Genomic DNA, 23,427 nt, shown 5'->3' on the forward strand with positions numbered 1-23,427 from the left:
TGCTATCTCTATAAACATCGAAATATCTACACCGCCATCTGTATAAACATGGAAATACTTACAAAGTTATCTGTATAAACATGGAAATATCTACACCGCCATCTGTATAAACATGGAAATATCTACAAAGTCATGTGTACATACATGGAAATATCTACACCGACCTCTATATAAACATGGAAATAACTACACCGCTATCTGTATATACAATAAAATACCTACATCGCCATCTACATATCCATAGAAATATCTGTGCCGCCATCTGTATAAACATGGAAATATCTACATGGTCATCTGTGTATAGATGGAAATATCAACACCGCCATCTGTACAAACATGGAAATATCTGCACCGCTATCTGTATTAACATGGAAATATCTACACCGTGGTCTGTATAAACATGGAAATATCTACACCGCTATCTGTATAAACATGGAAAAATCAACACCACTATCTCTATAAACATGGAAATATCTACACCGTGATCTGTATAAACATGGAAATATTTACACCGATATCTGTATAAAGATGGAAATATCTACACCGCCATCTCTATAAACATGGAAATATCTACACCGCCATCTGTATAATCATGGAAATATCTACACCGCTATCTGTATGAACCTGTAAATATCTACACCGCTATCTGTATAAACATGGTTATATCTACACCACTATCTAAATAAACATGGGAATATCTACACCGCCATCTGTATAAACATGGAAATATCTACAATGCCATCTGTAGAAAGATGGAAATATCTACACCGCAATCAGTGTAAACGTGGAAATAACTACACCAATATCTGTAAAAACATGGAAATATCTACACCCCTATCTGTATAAACATGGAAATATCCACACCGCTATCTCTAAAAACATGGAAATAACTACACCGCGATCAGTATAAACGTGGAAATATCTACACCGCTATCTCTATAAACATGGAAATATCTCCACTGCTATCTCTATAAACATCGAAATATCTACACCGCCATCTGTATAAATATGGAAATACTTACAAACTTATCTGTATAAACATGGAAATATCTACACCGCCATCTGTATAAACATGGAAATATCTACACAGCCATCTGTATAAACATGGAAATATCTACACAGCCATCTGTATATACATGGAAATATCTACACCGCTATCTGTATAAACATGGAAATAACTACACCGCTATTTGTATAAACAAGGAAATATATACACCGTGATCTGTATAAACATGGAAATATCTACACGGCTATTTGTATAAACAAGGAAATATCTACACCGCTATCAGTATAAACATGGAAATAACTACACCGCTATTTGCATAAACAAGGAAATATCTACACCGTGATCTGTATAAACATGGAAATATCTACACGGCTATTTGTATAAACAAGGAAATATCTACACCGCTATCAGTATAAACATGGAAATAACTACACCGCTATTTGCATAAACAAGGAAATATCTACACCGTGATCTGTATATACATGGAAATATCTACACCGCCATCTACATATTCATAGAAATATCTGCACCGCCATCTGTACAAACATGGAAATGTCTACACGGTCATCTGTGTATAGATGGAAATATCAACACTGCCATCTGTACAAACATGGAAATATCTGCACCGCTATCTGTATAAACATGGAAATATCTACACCGTGGTCTGTATAAACATGGAAATATCTACACCGCTATCTGTATAAACATGGAAATATATACACCGCTATCTCTATAAACATGGAAATATCTACACCGTGATCTGTATAAACCTGGAAATATTTACACCGATATCTGTATAAACATGGAAATATCTACACCGCCATCTCTATAAACATGGAAATATCTACACCGCCATCTGTATAAACATGGAAATATCTACACCGCTATCTGAATAAACCTGGAAATATCTGCACCGCTATCTGTATAAACATGGTAATATCTACACCACCATCTAAATAAACATGGAAATATCTACACCGCCATCTGTATAAACATGGAAATATCTACAATGCCATCTGTAGAAAGATGGAAATATCTGCACCGCAATCTGTGTAAACATGGAAATATCTACACCGCCATCTCTATAAACATGGAAATACCAACAATGACATCTGTAGAAAGATGGAAATATCTACACCGCAATCTGTGTAAACATGGATATATCTACTCCAATATCTGTAAAAACATGGAAATATCTACACCGCTATCTGTATAAACATGGAAATATCTACACCGCGATCTGCATAAACATGGAAATATCTACACCGCGATCTGTATAAGCATGGAAATATCTACACCGCTATCTGTAGAAACATGGAAATATCTACACTGCGATGTGCATAAACATGGAAATATCTACACCGCTATCTGTATAAACATGGAAATATCGAAACCGCTATCTGTAGAAACATGGAAATATCTACACAGCTATCTCTATAAACATGGAAATATCTACACCGCCATCTGTATAAACATGGAAATACCTACAAGTCATCTGAATAAACATGGAAATATCTACACAGCCATCTGTATAAACATGGAAATATCTACACAGCCATCTGTATATACATGGAAATATCTACATCGCTATCTGTATTAACATGGAAATAACTACACCGCTATTTGTATGAACAAGGAAATATCTACACCGTGATCTGTATAAACATGGAACTATCTACACTGCTATTTGTATAAACAAGGAAATATCTACACCGCTATCTGTATAAGCATGGAAGTAACCACACCGCTATTTGCATAAACAAGGAAATATCTACACCGTGATCTGTACGAACATGGAAATATCTACAACGCCATCTCTATAAACATGGAAATATCTACACACCTATCTGTATAAGCATGGAAATATCCACACCGCTATCTCTATAAACATGGAAATAACTACACCGCGATCAGTATAAACGTGGAAATATCTACACCGCTATCTCTATAAACATGGAAATATCTCCACTGCTATCTCTATAAACATCGAAATATCTACACCGCCATGTGTATAAACATGGAAATTCTTACAAAGTTATCTGTATAAACATGGAAATATCTACACCGCCATCTGTATAAACATGGAAATATCTACACAGCCATGTGTACATATATGGAAATCTCTACACCGCTCTCTATATAAACATGGAAATAACTACACCGCTATCTGTATATACATGGAAATATCTACACCGCCATCTACATATCCATGGAAATATCTTCGCCGCCATCTGTATAAACATGGAAATATCTACACGGTCATCTGTGTATAGATGGAAATATCAACACCGCCATCTGTACAAACATGGAAATATCTGCACCGCTATCTGTATAAACATGGAAATACCTACACCGTGGTCTGTATGAACATGGAAATATCTACACTGCTATCTGTATAAACATGTACATATATACACCGCTAACTCTATAAACTTGGAAATATCTACACCGTGACCTGTATAAAGATGGAAATATTTACACCGATATCTGTATAAACCTGGAAATATCTACACCGCCATCTCTATAAACATGGTAATATCTACACCGCCATCTATGTGTACATGGAAATATCTACACAGCCATGTGTACATACATGGAAATATCTACACCGCTCTCTATATAAACATGGAAATAACTACACCGCTATCTGTATATACATGGAAATATCTACACCGCCATCTACATATCCATAGAAATATCTGCACCGCCATCTGTATTAACATGGAAATATCTACACGGTCATCTGTGCATAGATGGAACTATCAACACCGCCATCTGAACAAACATGGAAATATCTGCACCACTATCTGTATAAACATGGAAATATCTACACCGTGGTCTGTAAAAACATGGAAATATCTACACCGCTATCTGTATAAACATGGAAATATATACATCGCTATCTGTATAAACATGGAAATATCTACACCGCTATCTGTATAAACATGGTAATATCTACACCACCATCTATATAAACATGGAAATATCTACACCGCCATCTGTATAAACATGGAAATATCTACACCGCCATCTGTATAAACATGGAAATACCTACACTGCTATTTGCATAAACAAGGAAATATCTACACCGTGATCTGTATAAACATGGAAATATCTACACCCCTGTCGGTATAAACATGGAAATATCCACACCGCTATCTCTATAAACATGGAAATAACTACATCGCAATCAGTATAAACGTGGAAATATCTACACCGCTATCTGTATAAACATGGAAATATCTACACCGCGATCTGCATAAACATGGAAATACTGACAAAGTTATCTGTATAAACATGGAAATATCTACACCGCCATCTGTATAAACATGGAAATATCTACACAGCCATGTGTACATATGTGGAAATATCTACACCGCTGTCTATATAAACATGGAAATAACTACACCGCTATCTGTATATACATGGAAATATCTACACCGCCATCTACATATCCATAGAAATATCTGTGCTGCTATCTGTATAAACATGGAAATATCTACACGGTAATCTGTGTATATATAGAAATATCAACACCACCATCTGTACAAACATGGAAATATCTGCACCGCTATCTGAATAAACATGGAAATATCTACACCGTTGTCTCTATAAACATGGAAATATCTACACCGCTGTCTGTATAAACATGGAAATATATACATCGCTATCTCTATACACATGGAAATATCTACACCGTGAGCTGTATAAACATGGAAATATTTACAACGATATATGTATGAACATGGAAATATCTACACCGCCATCTCTATAAACATGGAAATATCTACACCGCCATCTGTATAAACATGGAAATATCTACACCGCTATCTGAAGAAAAATGGAAATATCTACACCGCGATCTGCATAAACATGGAAATATCTACACCGCTATCTGTAGAAACATGGAAATATCTACACAGCTATCTCTATAAACATGGAAATATCTACACCGCCATCTGTATAAACATGGAAATACCTACAAGTCATCTATATAAACATGGAAATATCTACACAGCCATCTGTATAAACATGGAAATATCTACACAGCCATCTGTATATACATGGAAATACCTACACCGCTATCTGTATAAACATGGAAATAACTACACCGCTATTTGTATAAACAAGGAAATATCTACACCGTGATCTGTATAAACATGGATATATCTACACTGCTATTTGTATAAACAAGGAAATATCTACACCGCTATCTGTATAAACATGGAAATAACTACACCGCTATTTGCATAAACGAGTATATATCTACACCGTGATCTGTATAAACATGGAAATATCTACAACGCCATCTCTATAAAAATTGAAATATCTAAACCCCTATCTGTATAAACATGGAAATATCCACACCGCTATCTCTAAAAACATGGAAATAACTACACCGTGATCAGTATAAACGTGGAAATATCTACACCGCTATCTCTATAAATATGGAAATATCTCCACTGCTATCTCTATAAACATCGAAATATCTACACCGCCATCTGTATAAACATGGAAATATTTACAAAGTTATCTGTATAAACATGGAAATATCTACACCGCCATCTGTATAAACATGGAAATATCTACACATCCATGTGTACATATATGGAAATATCTACACCGCTCTCTATATAAACATGGAAATAACTACACCGCTCTCTGTATATACATGGAAATATCTACACCACCATCTACATATCCATAGAAATATCTGTGCCGCCATCTGTATAAACATGGAAATATCTACACGGTCATCTGTGTATAGATGGAAATATCAACACCGCCATCTGTACAAACATGGAAATATCTGCACCGCTATCTGTATAAACATGGAAATATCTACACCGTGGTCTGTAAAAACATGGAAATATCTACACCGGTATCTGTATAAATATGGAAATATATACATCGCTATCTGTATAAACATGGAAATACCTACACCGTGATCTGTATAAACATGGAAATATTTACAACGATATCTGTATAAACATGGAAATATCTACACCGCCATCCCTATAAACATGGAAATATCTACACCGCCATCTGTATAAACATGGAAATATCTACACCGCTGTCTGTATAAACCTGGAAATATCTACACCGCTATCTGTATAAACATGGTAATATCTACACCAAAATCTATATAAACATGGAAATATCTACACCGCCATCTGTATAAACATGGAAATATCTACAATGCCATCTGTAGAAAGATGGAAATATCTACACCGCAATCTGTGTAAACATGGAAATATCTACACCAATATCTGTAAAAACATGGAAATATCTTCACCGCTATCTGTATAAACATGGAAATATATACACCGCTATCTCTATAAACATGGAAATATCTACACCGTGTTCTGTATAAACATGGAAATAATTACACCGATATCTGTATAAACATGGAAATATCTACACCGCCATCTCTATAAACATGGAAATATCTACACCGCCATCTGTATAAACATGGAAATACCTACACCGCTATCTGTATAAACCTGGAAATATCTACACCGCTATCTGTATAAACATGGTAATATCTACACCACCATCTATATAAACATGGAAATATCTACACAGCCATCTGTATAAACATGGAAATATCTACACAGCCATGTGTACATATATGGAAATAACTACACCGCTCTCTATATAAACATGGAAATAACTATACCGCTATCTGTATATACATGGAAATATCTACACCGCCATCTACATATGCATAGAAATATCTGCACCGCCATCTGTATAAACATGGAAATATCTACACGGTCATCTGTATACAGATGGAAATATCAACACCGCCATCTGTACAAACATGGAAATATCTGCACCGCTATCTGTATAAACATGGAAATATCTACACCGTGGTCTTTATAAACATGGAAATATCTACTCCGCTATCTGTATAAACATGGAAATATATACACCGCTATCTCTATAAACATGGAAACATCTACACCGTGATCTGTATAACCATGGAAATATTTACACCGATATCTGTATAAAAATGGAAATATCTACACCGCCATGTCTATAAACATGGAAATATCTACACCGCCAACCGTATAAACTTGGAAATATCTACACCGCTATCTGTATAAACTTGGAAATATCTACACCGCTATCTGTATAAACATGGTAATATCTACACGACCATCTATATAAACATGAAAATATCTACACCGCCATCTGTATAAACATGGAAATATCTACAATGCCATCTGTAGAAAGATCGAAATATCTACACCACAATCTGTGTAAACATGGAAATATCTACACCAATATCTGTAAAAACATGGAATATCTACACCGCTATCTGTATAAACATGGAAATATCTACACCGCGACCTGCATAAACATGGAAATATCTACACCGCGATCTGTTTAAACATGGAAATATCTACACTGCTATCTGTAGAAACATGGAAATATCTACACCGCGATCTGCATAAACATGGAAATATCTACACCGCCATCTGTATAAACATGGAAATACCTACAAGTCATCTGTATAAACATGGAAATATCTACACAGCCATCTGTATAAACATGGAAATACCTACACAGCCATGTGTATATACATGGAAATATCTACACAGCCATCTGCATATACATGGAAATATCTACACCGCTCTCTGTATAAACATGGAAATAACTACACCGCTGTTTGTATAAACAAGGAAATATCTACACCGTGATCTGTATAAACATGGAAATATCTACACTGCTATTTGTATAAACAAGGAAATATCTACACCGCTATCTGTATAAACATGGAAATAAGTACCCCGCTATTTGCATAAACTAGGAAATATCTACACCGTGATCTGTATAAACATGGTAATGTATACAACGCCATCTCTATAAACATGGAAATATCTACACCCCTATCTGTATAAACATGGAAATATCCACACCGCTATCTCTATAAACATGGAAATAACTGCAACGCGATCAGTATAAACGTGGAAATATCTACACCGCTATCTCTATAAACAGGGAAATATCTCCACTGCTATCTGTATAAACATCGAAATATCTACACCGTCATCTGTATAAACATGGAAATACTTACAAAGTTATCTGTATAAACATGGAAATATCTACACCGCCATCTATATAAACATGGAAATATCTACACAGCCATGTGTACATACATGGAAATATCTACACCGCTCTCTATATAAACATGGAAATAACTACACCGCTATCTGTATATACATGGAAATATCTACACCGCCATCTACATATCCATAGAAATATCTGCGCCGCCATCTGTATAAACATGGAAATATCTAGACGGTCATCTGTGTATAGATAGAAATATCAACACCACCATCTGTACAAACATGGAAATATCTGCACCGCTATCCGTATAAACATGGAAATGTCTGCACCGTGGTCTCTATAAACATGGAAATATCTACACCGCTGTCTGTATAAACATGGAAATATATACACCGCTATCTCTATAAACATGGAAATATCTACACCGTGATCTGTATAAACATGGAAAAATTTACAACGATATCTGTATGAACATGGAAATATCTACACCGCCATCTCTATAAACATGGAAATATATACACCGCCATCTGTATAAACATGGAAATATGTACACCGCTATCTGTATAAACCTGGAAATATCTACACCGCTATCTGTATAAACATGGTAATATCTAAACCACCATCTATATAAACATGGAAATATCTACAACGCCATCTGTATAAACATGGAAATATCTACAATGCCATCTGTAGAAAGATGGAAATATCTACACCGCAATCTGTGTAAACATGGAAATATCTACACCAATATCTGTAAAAACATGGAAATATCTACACCGCTATCTGTATAAACATGGAAATATCTACACCGCGATCTGCATAAACATGGAAATATCCACACCACGATCTGTATAAACATGGAAATATCTACACCGCTATCTGTAGAAACATGGAAATATCTACACCGCGATCTGCATAAACATGGAAATATCTACACCACGATCTGCATAAACATGGAATATCTACACCGCGATCTGCATAAACATGGAATATCTACACCGCTATCTGTAGAAACATGGAAATATCTACACAGCTATCTCTATAAACATGGAAATATCTACACCGCCATCTGTATAAACATGGAAATACCTACAAGTCATCTGTATAAACATGGAAATAACTACACAGCCATCTGTATAAACATGGAAATATCTACACAGCCATCTGTATATACATGGAAATACCTACACCGCTATCTGTATAAACATGGAAATAACTAAACCGCTATTTGTAGAAACAAGGAAATATCTACACCGTGATCTGTATAAACATGGAAATATCTACACTGCTATTTGTATAAACAAGGAAATATCTACACCGCTATCTGTATAAACATGGAAATAACTACACTGCTATTTGCATAAACAAGGAAATATCTACACCGTGATCTGTATAAACATGGAAATATCTACAACGCCATCTCTATAAACATGGAAATATCTACACCCCTATCTGTGTAAACATGGAAATATCCACACCGCTATCTCTATAAACATGGAAATAACTACACCGCGATCAGTATAAACGTGGAAATATCTACGCTATCTCTATAAACATGGAAATATCTCCACTACTATCTCTATAAACATCGAAATATCTACACCGCCATCTGTATAAACATGGAAATACTGACAAAGTTATCTTTATAAACATGGAAATATCTACACCGCCATCTGTATAAACATTGAAATATCTACACCGCTATCTGTATAAACGTGGAAATATCTACACCGCTATCTGAATAAACATGGTAATATCTACACCACCATCTATATAAACATGGAAATATCTACACCGACATCTGTATAAACATGGAAATATGTACAATGCCATCTGTAGAAAGATGGAAATATCTACACCGCAATCTGTGTAAACATGGAAATATCTACACCAATATCTGTAATAACATGGAAATATCTACACCGCTATCTGTATAAACATGGAAATATCTACACCGCGATCTGCATAAACATGGAAATATCTACACCGCTATCTGTATAAATATGGAAATATCTACACCGCTATCTGTAGAAGCATGGAAATATCTACACCGCGATCTGTATAAACATGGAAATATCTGCACCGCGAGCTGTATAAACGTGGAAATATCGACACCGCTATCTGTAGAAACATGGAAATATCTACACAGCTATCTCTATAAACATGGAAATATCTACACCGCCATCTGTATAAACATGGAAATACCTACAAGTCATCTGTATAAACATGGAAATATCTACACAGCCATCTGTATAAACATGGAAATATCTACACAGCCATCTGTATATACACGGAAATATCTACACCGCTATCTGTATAAAGATGGAAATAACTACAACGCTATTTGTATAAACAAGGAAATATCTACACCGGTATCTGTATAAACATGGAAATAACTACACCGCTATTTGCATAAACAAGGAAATATCTACACCGTGATCTGTATAAACTTGGAAATATCTACAACGCCATCTCTATAAACATGGAAATATCTACACCCCTATCTGTATAAACATGGAAATATCCACACCGCTATCTCTAAAAACATGGAAATAACTACACCGTGATCAGTATGAAGGTGGAAATATCTACACCGCTATCTCTATAAACATGGAAATATCTCCACTGCTATCTCTATAAACATCGAAATATCTACACCGCCATTTGTATAAACATGGAAATACTGACAAAGTTATCTGTATAAACATGGAAATATCTACACCGCCATCTGTATAAACATGGAAATATCTACACAGCCATGTGTACATATATTGAAATATCTACACCGCTCTCCATATAAACATGGAAATAACTACACCGCTACCTGTATATACATGGAAATATCTACACAGCCATCTACATATCCATAGAAATATCTGCGCCACCATCTGTATAAGCATGGAAATATCTACACGGTCATCTGTGTATAGATGGAAATATCAACACAGCCATCTGTACAAACATGGAAATATCTGCACCGCTATCTGTATAAACACGGAAATATCTACACCGTGGTCTGTATAAACATGGAAATATCTACACCGCTATCTGTATAAACATGGAAATATATACACCGCCATCTCTATAAACATGGAAATATCTACACCGTGATCTGTATAAACATGCAACTATTTACACCGATATCTGTATAAACATGGAAATATCTACACAACCATCTCTATAAACATGGAAATATCTACACCGCCATCTGTATAAACATGGAAATATCTACACCGCTATCTGTATAAATCTGAAAATATCTACACAGCTATCTGTATAAACATGGTAATATCTACAACACCATCTATATAAACATGGAAATATCTTCACCGCCATCTGTATAAACATGGAAATATCTACAATGCCATCTGTAGAAAGATGGAAATATCTACACGGCAATCTGTGTAAACATGGAAATATCTACACCGCCATCTGCATAAACATGGAAATATCTACAATGCCATCTGTACAAAGATGGAAATATCTACACCGCAATCTGTGTAAACATGGAAATATCTACACCAATATCTGTAAAAACATGGAAATATCTACACCGCTATCTGTATAAACATGGCAATATCTACACCGCGATCTGCATAAACATGGAAATATCTACTCCGCGATCTGTTTAAACATGGAAATATCTACACCGCTATCTGTAGAAACATGGAAATATCTACACTGCGATGTGCATAAACATGGAAATATCTACACCGCTATCTGTATAAACATGGAAATATCTACCCCGCTATCTGTAGAAACATGGAAATATCTACACAGCTATCTCTATAAACATGGAAATATCTACACCGCCATCTGTATAAACATGGAAATACCTACAAGTCATCTGTATAAACATGGAAATATCTACACAGCCATCTGTATAAACATGGAAATATCTACACAGCCATCTGTATATACATGGAAATATCTACACCGCTATCTGTATTAACACGGAAATAACTACACCGCTATTTGTATGAACAAGGAAATATCTACATCGTGATCTGTATAAACATGGAAATATCTACACTGCTATTTGTATAAACAAGGACATATCTCCACCGCTATCTGTATAAACATGGAAATAACTACACCGCTATTTGCATAAACAAGGAAATATCTACACCGTGATCTGTATAAACATGGAAATATCTACAACGCCATCTCTATAAACATGGAAATATCTACACCCCTATCTGTATAAACATGGAAATATCCACACCGCTATCTCTATAAACATGGAAATAACTACACTGCGATCAGTATAAACGTGGAAATATCTACACCGCTATCTCTATAAACATGGAAATATCTCCACTACTATCTATATAAACATCGAAATATCTACACCGCCATCTGTATAAACATGGAAATACTGTCAAAGTTATCTTTATAAACATGGAAATATCTACACCGCCATCTGTATAAACATGGAAATATCTACACAGCCATGTGTACATATATGGAAATATCTACACCGGTCTCCATATAAACATGGAAATAACTACACCGCTACCTGTATATACATGGAAATATCTACACCGCCATCTACATATCCATAGACATATCTGCACCACCATCTGTATTAACATGGAAATATCTACACGGTCATCTGTGTATAGATGGAAATATCAACACCGCCATCTGTACAAACATGGAAATATCTGCACCGCTATCTGTATAAAGATGGAATTATCTACACCGTGGTCTGTATAAACATGGAAATATCTACACAGCTATCTGTATAAACATGGAACTATATACACCGCCATCTCTATAAACATGGAAATATCTACAACGTGATCTGTATAAACATGGAACTATTTACACCGTTATCTGTATAAACATGGAAATATCTACACCGCCATCTCTATAAACAAGGAAATATCTACACCGCCATCTGTATAAACATGGAAATATCTTCACCGCTATCTGTATAAACCTGAAAATATCTACACCGCTATCTGCATAAACATGGAAATATCTACAATTCCACCTGTAGAAAGATGGAAATATCTACACCGCAATCTGTGTAAACATGGAAATATCTACACCGCTATCTGTAGAAACATGGAAATATCTACACCGCGATCTGCATAAACATCGAAATATCTACACCGCAATCTGTATAAACATGGAAATATCTACACCGCTATCTGTAGAAACATGGAAATGTCTACACAGCTATCTCTATAAACATGGAAATATCTACACCGCCATCTGTATAAACATGGAAATACCTACAAGTCATCTGTATAAACATGGAAATATCTACACAGCCATCTGTATAAACATGGAAATATCTACACAGCCATCTGTATGTACATGGAAATATCTACACTGCTCTCTGTATAAACATGGAAATAACTACACCGCTATTTGAATAAACAAGGAAATATCTACACCGTGATATGTATAAACATGGAAATATCTACACTGCTATTTGTATAAACAAGGAAATATCTACACCGCTATCTGTATAAACATGGAAATAACTACACCGCTATTTGCATAAACAAGGAAATATCTACACCGTGATCTGTATAAACATGGAAATATCTACAACGCCATCTCTATAAACATGGAAATATCTACACCCCTATCTGTATAAACATGGAAATATCCACACCGCTATCTCTATAAACATGGAAATAACTACACCGCGATCAGTATAAACGTGGAAATATCTACACCACTATCTGTATAAACATGGAAATATCTACACTCCTATCTCTATAAACATCGAAATAACTACACCGCCATCTGTATAAACATGGAAATACTTACAAAGTTATCTGTATAAACATGGAAATATCTACACTGCCATCTATATAAACATGGAAATATCTACACAGCCATGTGTACGTATATGATAATATCTACACCGCTCTCCATATAAACATGGAAATAACTACACCGCTATCTGTATATACATGGAAATATCTACAGCGCCATCTACATATCCATAGAAATATCTGCGACACCATCTGTATAAACATGGAAATATCTACACGGTCATCTGTGTATAGATGGAAATATCAACACCGCCATCTGTACAAACATGGAAATATCTGCACCGCTATCTGTATAAACATGGAAATATCTACACCGTGGTCTGTATAAACTTGGAAATATCTACACCGCTATCTGTATAAACATGGAAATATATACACTGCCATCTCTATAAACATGGAAATATCTACACCGTGATCTGTATAAACATGGAACTATTTACACCGATATCTGTATAAACATGGAAATATCTACACAACCGTCTCTATAAACATGGAAATATCTACACCGCCATCTGTATAAACATGGAAATATCTACACCGCTATCTGTATAAACCTGAAAATATCTACACAGCTATCTGTATAAACATGGTAATATCTACAACACCATCTATATAAACATGGAAATATCTTCACCGCCATCTGTATAAACATGGAAATATCTACAATGCCATCTGTAGAAAGATGGAAATATCTACACGGCAATCTGTACAAACATGGAAATATCTGCACCGCTATCTGTATAAACATGGAATTATCTACACCGTGGTCTGTATAAACATGGAAATATCTACAACGCCATCTCTATAAACATGGAAATATCTACACCGCTATCTGTAGAAACATGGAAATGTCTACACAGCTATCTCTATAAACATGGAAATATCTACACCGCCATCTGTATAAACATGGAAATACCTACAAGTCATCTGTATAAACATGGAAATATCTACACAGCCATCTGTATAAACATGGAAATATCTACACAGCCATCTGTATATACATGGAAATATCTACACCGCTCTCTGTATAAACATGGAAATAACTACACCGCTATTTGTATAAACAAGGAAATATCTACACCGTGATCTGTATAAACATGGAAATATCAACACTGCTATTTGTATAAACAAGGAAATATCTGCACCGCTATCTGTATAAACATGGAAGTAACTACACCGCTATTTGCATAAACAAGGAAATATCTACACCGTGATCTGTATAAACATGGAAATATCTTCAACGCCATCTCTATAAACATGGAAATATCTACACCCCTATCTGTATAAACATGGAAATATCCACACCGCTATCTCTATAAACATGGAAATAACTACACCGCGATCAGTATAAACTTGGAAATATCTACACCGCTATCTCTATAAACATGGAAATATCTCCACTACTATCTATATAAACATCGAAATATCTACACCGCCATCTGTATAAACATGGAAATATCTACACAGCCATGTGTACATATATGGAAATATCTACCCCGGTCTCCATATAAACATGGAAATAACAACACCGCTATCTGTATATACATGGAAATATCTACACCGCCATCTACATATCCATAGACATATCTGCACCACCATCTGTATTAACATGGAAATATCTACACGGTCATCTGTGTATAGATGGAAATATCAACACCGCCATCTGTACAAACATGGAAATATCTGCACCGCTATCTGTATAAAGATGGAATTATCTACACCGTGGTCTGTATAAACATGGAAATATCTACACCGCTATCTGTATAAACATGGAACTATATACACCGCCATCTCTATAAACATGGAAATATCTACAACGTGATCTGTATAAACATGGAACTATTTACACCGTTATCTGTATAAACATGGAAATATCTACACCGCCATCTCTATAAACAAGGAAATATCTACACCGCCATCTGTATAAACATGGAAATATCTTCACCGCTATCTGTATAAACCTGAAAATATCTACACCGCTATCTGCATAAACATGGAAATATCTACAATTCCACCTGTAGAAAGATGGAAATATCTACACCGCAATCTGTGTAAACATGGAAATATCTACACCGCTATCTGTAGAAACATGGAAATATCTACACCGCGATCTGCATAAACATCGAAATATCTACACCGCAATCTGTATAAACATGGAAATATCTACACCGCTATCTGTAGAAACATGGAAATGTCTACACAGCTATCTCTATAAACATGGAAATATCTACACCGCCATCTGTATAAACATGGAAATACCTACAAGTCATCTGTATAAACATGGAAATATCTACACAGCCATCTGTATAAACATGGAAATATCTACACAGCCATCTGTATGTACATGGAAATATCTACACTGCTCTCTGTATAAACATGGAAATAACTACACCGCTATTTGAATAAACAAGGAAATATCTACACCGTGATATGTATAAACATGGAAATATCTACACTGCTATTTGTATAAACAAGGAAATATCTACACCGCTATCTGTATAAACATGGAAATAACTACACCGCTATTTGCATAAACAAGGAAATATCTACACCGTGATCTGTATAAACATGGAAATATCTACAACGCCATCTCTATAAACATGGAAATATCTACACCCCTATCTGTATAAACATGGAAATATCCACACCGCTATCTCTATAAACATGGAAATAACTACACCGCGATCAGTATAAACGTGGAAATATCTAAACCACTATCTGTATAAACATGGAAATATCTACACTCCTATCTCTATAAACATCGAAATAACTACACCGCCATCTGTATAAACATGGAAATACTTACAAAGTTATCTGTATAAACATGGAAATATCTACACTGCCATCTATATAAACATGGAAATATCTACACAGCCATGTGTACGTATATGATAATATCTACACCGCTCTCCATATAAACATGGAAATAACTACACCGCTATCTGTATATACATGGAAATATCTACACCGCCATCTACATATCCATAGAAATATCTGCGACACCATCTGTATAAACATGGAAATATCTACACGGTCATCTGTGTATAGATGGAAATATCAACACCGCCATCTGTACAAACATGGAAATATCTGCACCGCTATCTGTATAAACATGGAAATATCTACACCGTGGTCTGTATAAACTTGGAAATATCTACACCGCTATCTGTATAAACATGGAAATATATACACTGCCATCTCTATAAACATGGAAATATCTACACCGTGATCTGTATAAACATGGAACTATTTACAGCGATATCTGTATAAACATGGAAATATCTACACAACCATTTCTATAAACATGGAAATATCTACACCGCCATCTGTATAAACATGGAAATATCTACACCGCTATCTGTATAAACCTGAAAATATCTACACAGCTATCTGTATAAACATGGTAATATCTACAACACCATCTATATAAACATGGAAATATCTTCACCGCCATCTGTATAAACATGGAAATATCTACAATGCCATCTGTAGAAAGATGGAAATATCTACACGGCAATCTGTACAAACATGGAAATATCTGCACCGCTATCTGTATAAACATGGAATTATCTACACCGTGGTCTGTATAAACATGGAAATATCTACACCGCTATCTGTATAAACATGGAACTATATACACCGCCATCTCTATAAACATGGAAATATCTACAACGTGATCTGTATAAACATGGAACTATTTACACCATTATCTGTATAAACATGGAAATATCTACACCGCCATCTCTATAAACAAGGAAATATCTACACCGCCATCTGTATAAACATGGAAATATCTTCACCGCTATCTGTATAAACCTGAAAATATCTACACCGCTATCTGCATAAACATGGAAATATCTACAATTCCACCTGTAGAAAGATGGAAATATCTACACCGCAATCTGTGTAAACATGGAAATATCTACACCGCTATCTGTAGAAACATGGAAATATCTACACCGCGATCTGCATAAACATCGAAATATCTACACCGCAATCTGTATAAACATGGAAATATCTACACCGCTATCTGTAGAAACATGGAAATGTCTACACAGCTATCTCTATAAACATGGAAATATCTACACCGCCATCTGTATAAACATGGAAATACCTACAAGTAATCTGTATAAACATGGAAATATCTACACAGCCATCTGTATAAACATGGAAATATCTACACAGCCATCTGTATGTACATGGAAATATCTACACTGCTCTCTGTATAAACATGGAAATAACTACACCGCTATTTGTATAAACAAGGAAATATCTACACCGTGATATGAATAAACATGGAAATAACTACACTGCTATTTGTATAAACAAGGAAATATCTACACCGCTATCTGTATAAACATGGAAATAACTACACCGCTTTTTGCATAAACAAGGAAATATCTACACCGTGATCTGTATAAACATGGAAATATCTACAACGCCATCTCTATAAACATGGAAATATCTACACCCCTATCTGTATAAACATGGAAATATCCATACCGCTATCTCTATAAACATGGAAATAACTACACCGCGATCAGTATAAACGTGGAAATATCTACACCACTATCTGTATAAACATGGAAATATCTACACTCCTATCTCTATAAACATCGAAATAACTACACCGCCATCTGTATAAACATGGAAATACTTACAAAGTTATCTGTATAAACATGGAAATATCTACACTGCCATCTATATAAACATGGAAATATCTACACAGCCATGTGTACGTATATGATAATATCTACACCGCTCTCCATATAAACATGGAAATAACTACACCGCTATCTGTATATACATGGAAATATCTACACCGCCATCTACATATCCATAGAAATATCTGCGACACCATCTGTATAAACATGGAAATATCTACACGGTCATCTGTGTATAGATGGAAATATCAACACCGCCATCTGTACAAACATGGAAATATCTGCACCGCTATCTGTATAAACATGGAAATATCTACACCGTGGTCTGTATAAACTTGGAAATATCTACACCGCTATCTGTATAAACATGGAAATATATACACTGCCATCTCTATAAACATGGAAATATCTACACCGTGATCTGTATAAACATGGAACTATTTACAGCGATATCTGTATAAACATGGAAATATCTACACAACCATCTCTATAAACATGGAAATATCTACACCGCCATCTGTATAAACATGGAAATATCTACACCGCTATCTGTATAAACCTGAAAATATCTACACAGCTATCTGTATAAACATGGTAATATCTACAACACCATCTATATAAACATGGAAATATCTTCACCGCCATCTGTATAAACATGGAAATATCTACAATGCCATCTGTAGAAAGATGGAAATATCTACACGGCAATCTGTACAAACATGGAAATATCTGCACCGCTATCTGTATAAACATGGAATTATCTACACCGTGGTCTGTATAAACATGGAAATATCTACACCGCTATCTGTATAAACATGGAACTATATACACCGCCATCTCTATAAACATGGAAATATCTACAACGTGATCTGTATAAACATGGAACTATTTACACCATTATCTGTATAAACATGGAAATATCTACACCGCCATCTCTATAAACAAGGAAATATCTACACCGCCATCTGTATAAACATGGAAATATCTTCACCGCTATCTGTATAAACCTGAAAATATCTACACCGCTATCTGCATAAACATGGAAATATCTACAATTCCACCTGTAGAAAGATGGAAATATCTACACCGCAATCTGTGTAAACATGGAAATATCTACACCGCTATCTGTAGAAACATGGAAATATCTACACCGCGATCTGCATAAACATCGAAATATCTACACCGCAATCTGTATAAACATGGAAATATCTACACCGCTATCTGTAGAAACATGGAAATGTCTACACAGCTATCTCTATAAACATGGAAATATCTACACCGCCATCTGTATAAACATGGAAATACCTACAAGTAATCTGTATAAACATGGAAATATCTACACAGCCATCTGTATAAACATGGAAATATCTACACAGCCATCTGTATGTACATGGAAATATCTACACTGCTCTCTGTATAAACATGGAAATAACTACACCGCTATTTGTATAAACAAGGAAATATCTACACCGTGATATGAATAAACATGGAAATAACTACACTGCTATTTGTATAAACAAGGAAATATCTACACCGCTATCTGTATAAACATGGAAATAACTACACCGCTTTTTGCATAAACAAGGAAATATCTACACCGTGATCTGTATAAACATGGAAATATCTACACAGCCATCTGTATAAACATGGAAATATCTACACCCCTATCTGTGTAAACATGGAAATATCCACACCGCTATCTCTATAAACATGGAAATAACTACACCGCGATAAGTATAAACGTGGAAATATCTACACCGCTATCTCAATAAACATGGAAATATCTCCACTGCTATCTCTATAAACATCGAAATATCTACACCGACATCTGTATAAACATGGAAATACTTACAAAGTTATCTGTATAAACATGGAAATATCTACACCGCTCTCTATATAAACATGGAAATAACTACACCGCTATTTGTATAAACAAGGAAATATCTACACCGTGATTTGTGTAAACATGGAAATATCTACACTGCTATTTGTATAAACAAGGAAATATCTACACCGCTATCTGTATAAACATGGAAATAACTACACCGCTATTTGCATAAACAAGGAAATATCTACACCGTGATCTGTATAAACATGGAAATATCTACAACGCCATCTCTATAAACATGGAAATATCTACAACCCTATGTGTATAAACATGGAAATATCCACACCGCTATCTCTATAAACATGGAAATAACCACACTGCTATCAGTATAAACGTGGAAATATCTACACCGCTATCTCTATAAACATGGAAATATCTACACCGTGATCTGTATAAACATGGAAATATTTACACCGATATCTGTATAAACATGGAAATATCTACACCGCCATCTCTATAAACATGGAAATATCTACACCGCGATCTGTATAAACATGGAAATATCTACACCGCTATTTGTATAAACCTGGAAATATCTACATCGCTATCTTTATAATCATGGTAATATCTACACCACCATCTATATAAACATGGAAATATCTACACCGCCATCTGTATAAACATGGAAATATCTACAATGCCATCTGTAGAAAGATGGAAATATCTACACCGCAATCTGTGTAAACATGGAAATATCTACACCAATATCTCTCAAAACATGGAAATATCTACACCGCTATCTGTATAAACATGGAAATATCTACACCGCGATCTGCAAAAACATGGAAATATCTACACCGCGATCTGTATAAACATGGAAATATATTCACCGCCATCTCTATAAACATGGAAATATCTACACCGTGATCTGTATAAACATGGAAATATTTACACCGATATCTGTATAAACATGGAAATATCTACACCGCCATCTCTATAAACATGGAAATATCTACACCGCCATCTGTATAAACATGGAAATATCTACACCGCTATCTGTATAAACCTGGAAATATCTACACTGCTATCTGTATAAACATGGTAATATCTACACCGCCATCTATATAAACATGGAAATATCTACACCGCCATCTGTATAAACATGGAAATATCTACAATGCCATCTGTAGAAAGATGGAAATATCTACACCACGGTCTGCATAAACATGGAAATCTCTACACCGCTATCTGTATAAAGATGGAAATAATCTACACCGAGATCTGCATAAGCATTGAAATATCTACACCGCGATCTGCATAAACATGGAAATATCTACACCGCTATCTGTAGAAACATGGAAATACCTACAAGTCATCTGTATAAACATGGAAATATCTACACAGCCATCTGTATATACCTGGAAATATCTACACCGCTATCTGTATAAACATGGAAATAACTACACCGCTATTTGTATACAAAGGAAATATCTACACCGTGATCTGCATAAACATGGAAATATCTACACTGCTATTTGTATAAACAAGGAAATATCTACACCGCTATCTGTATAAACATGGAAATAACTACACCGCTATTTGCATAAACAAGGAAATATCTACACCGTGATCTGTATAAACATGGAAATAACTACAACGCCATCTCTATAAACATGGAAATATCTACACCCCTATCTGTATAAACATGGAAATATCCACACCGCTATCTCTATAAACATGGAAATAACTACACCGCGATCAGTATAAACGTGGAAATATCTACACCGCTATCTCTATAAACATGGAAATATCTCCACTGCTATCTCTATAAACATCGAAATATCTACACCGCCATCTGTACAAACATGGAAATACTTACAAAGTTATCTGTATAAACATGGAAATATCTACACCGCCATCTGTATAAACATGGAAATATCTACAATGCCATCTGTAGAAAGATGGAAATATCTACACCGCAATCTGTGTAAACATGGAAATATCTACACCAATGTCTGTAAAAACATGGAAATATCTACACCGCTATCTGTATAAACATGGAAATAACTACACCGCTATTTGTATAAACAAGGAAATATCTACACCGTGATCTGTATAAACATGGAAATACCTACACTGCTATTTGTATAAACAAGGAAATATCTACACCGCTATCTGTATAAACATGGAAATAACTACACTGCTATTTGCATAAACAAGGAAATATCTACACCGTGATCTGTATAAACATGGAAATATCTACAACGCGATCTTCATAAACATCGAAATATCTACACCGCCATCTGTATAAACATGGAAATACCTACAAGTCATCTGTATAAACATGGAAATATCTACACAGCCATCTGTATAAACATGGAAATATCTACACAGCCATCTGTATATACATGGAAATATCTACACCGCTCTCTGTATAAACATGGAAATAACTACACCGCTATTTGTATACAAAGGAAATATCTACACCGTGATCTGCATAAACATGGAAATATCTACACTGCTATTTGTATAAACAAGGAAATATCTACACCGCTATCTGTATAAACATGGAAATAACTACACCGCTATTTGCATAAACAAGGAAATATCTACACCGTGATCTGTATAAACATGGAAATAACTACAACGCCATCTCTATAAACATGGAAATATCTACACCCCTATCTGTATAAACATGGAAATATCCACACCGCTATCTCTATAAACATGGAAATAACTACACCGCGATCAGTATAAACGTGGAAATATCTACACCGCTATCTCTATAAACATGGAAATATCTCCACTGCTATCTCTATAAACATCGAAATATCTACACCGCCATCTGTACAAACATGGAAATACTTACAAAGTTATCTGTATAAACATGGAAATATCTACACCGCCATCTGTATAAACATGGAAATATCTACAATGCCATCTGTAGAAAGATGGAAATATCTACACCGCAATCTGTGTAAACATGGAAATATCTACACCAATGTCTGTAAAAACATGGAAATATCTACACCGCTATCTGTATAAACATGGAAA

The sequence above is a fragment of the Pan troglodytes genome, chromosome 12 (genome assembly GCF_028858775.2).
Source record: "Pan troglodytes isolate AG18354 chromosome 12, NHGRI_mPanTro3-v2.0_pri, whole genome shotgun sequence".
NCBI lineage: Eukaryota > Metazoa > Chordata > Mammalia > Primates > Hominidae > Pan > Pan troglodytes.